Source organism: Meles meles, chromosome 16, assembly GCF_922984935.1.
Source record: "Meles meles chromosome 16, mMelMel3.1 paternal haplotype, whole genome shotgun sequence".
Classification (NCBI taxonomy): domain Eukaryota; kingdom Metazoa; phylum Chordata; class Mammalia; order Carnivora; family Mustelidae; genus Meles; species Meles meles.
In genome coordinates, this window is record NC_060081.1 from 36,101,374 (window position 1) to 36,102,837 (window position 1,464).

Genomic DNA, 1,464 nt, shown 5'->3' on the forward strand with positions numbered 1-1,464 from the left:
TGTTTAAAAGCACCCTCCCCCATAACCCAGGAAAGAATGAGAATATTACCCAAGAAGACATCTATTTTCAACTGTGCCAAAGTTAAGGATTGTTTATTCCCTTCTCCCTTTTAATTTCCCTGCTTTTTTCATGGAAAGCAAAAAGGCTTATACTTTCACGTTTGCAGGCATGTTGGACAGATTTACAAAGGGTAAAAGCACTTGGAATACTCTATGTATTGAGGGGAACACTGCCTGAATAATCAGCTATTCAATCTTTCATCTCCCCAGATCGACCGCTGGGCCTCTAGTCTCCCGGGACTGGGGTAATAAACAGCTCTTCTGACTGCTCTTTAAATCATATATAAAAGAGGACACAAATGTAAGTGACGAGGTGGCCGAGTGGTTAAGGCGATGGACTGCTAATCCGTTGTGCTCTGCACGCGTGGGTTCGAATCCCATCCTCGTCGTTCAGTTTCCCCGCCAGACTGGCTACATGAGGTTAGTGTTTTGTGAGAAAAATATTTCACCAGGGGATATAAGAAAAGAAAAAGAATTTGCATGACAAGAAGATCCAAGTGTCACATAAGAAGATCTAAAAATATGCATCTGTGCCTTGAAATTGGTACCCAGATCGCACTAGAGAACAAAATGTTTGTTTGGCCAATTAATGAGCAATCTGCGAGAACAGCTCTTTCCTGATGGTGTTCAAGAGGCAAGGAAACCCCAGCCAGACTTCTGAGTTGGCCAAACCTGGCCTGGCTGCCTGCCACAGCAGTGTGTCAGCTGAAGTCAGAGAGACTGGCTGCCAGTGACACCCCCCGTGCAGACGAAATAACGCTGATCTCTTCAATGGCAAGTTATGTTTGGAAACGTCCTGCCTGTTTAGGCTGCCAAGCCTGCAGACACGTCTCTGCTGATCGTGGGTAGGGGAGGAAGGCCGCCTTGTGGAACACAGGTGCTGTCTGGCCTTTGTGCCTGCCTGGGGCCCAAACGAGGTGCCCCTGTGTGTTCGCGGCTGATAAGATGTGTGTTCTATAATCTGGAAGCTCCCAGAACCGGTGTTGAAAGATCCTGTCCTGAGTCATGTCAACTCCGCACCTACTTCCCTTACAGGATCTGGGGCACAATTCCATGACCACCTACTGACTTTGAGGTTTCTCAGCCACACAGCAGGAAAAAAAAAGGCAGGCAAGGCATGAATTAGCATGGTGTGAAAAGAAAAGTCGGTAAAAAGAGTCCGGGGTGTGAGGAGGTAGGAAAACATGTTCTGCAGGGAAAGGGATGTTGATACACGGAGAGACAAGTGCTGGGCAGATCGACATTCCTCTCTTCTTCTGAATAGTTACTCCTACCTTCTCTGCATCTCTCACTGTTTACAGAACCCCACAGCCCTCTCTCATTTCACTCTGACTGCGTCAGGTGGGATGAAGAGAACTTACAGCAGGAAGTTGTGTTTTCAAATACGAACATTACTGTAAAAAA

The 1,464-nt window shown here is 46.8% G+C and overlaps 1 non-coding gene across 1 annotated transcript; it reads left to right on the forward strand.

Moving 5' to 3' along the window:
• Positions 1-367: 367 nt before the first annotated feature.
• TRNAS-GCU lies at positions 368-449 on the forward strand. Its single transcript has one exon. It is a non-coding gene; the product is annotated as a tRNA-Ser (tRNA).
• The last annotated feature ends 1,015 nt before the right edge of the window (positions 450-1,464 follow it).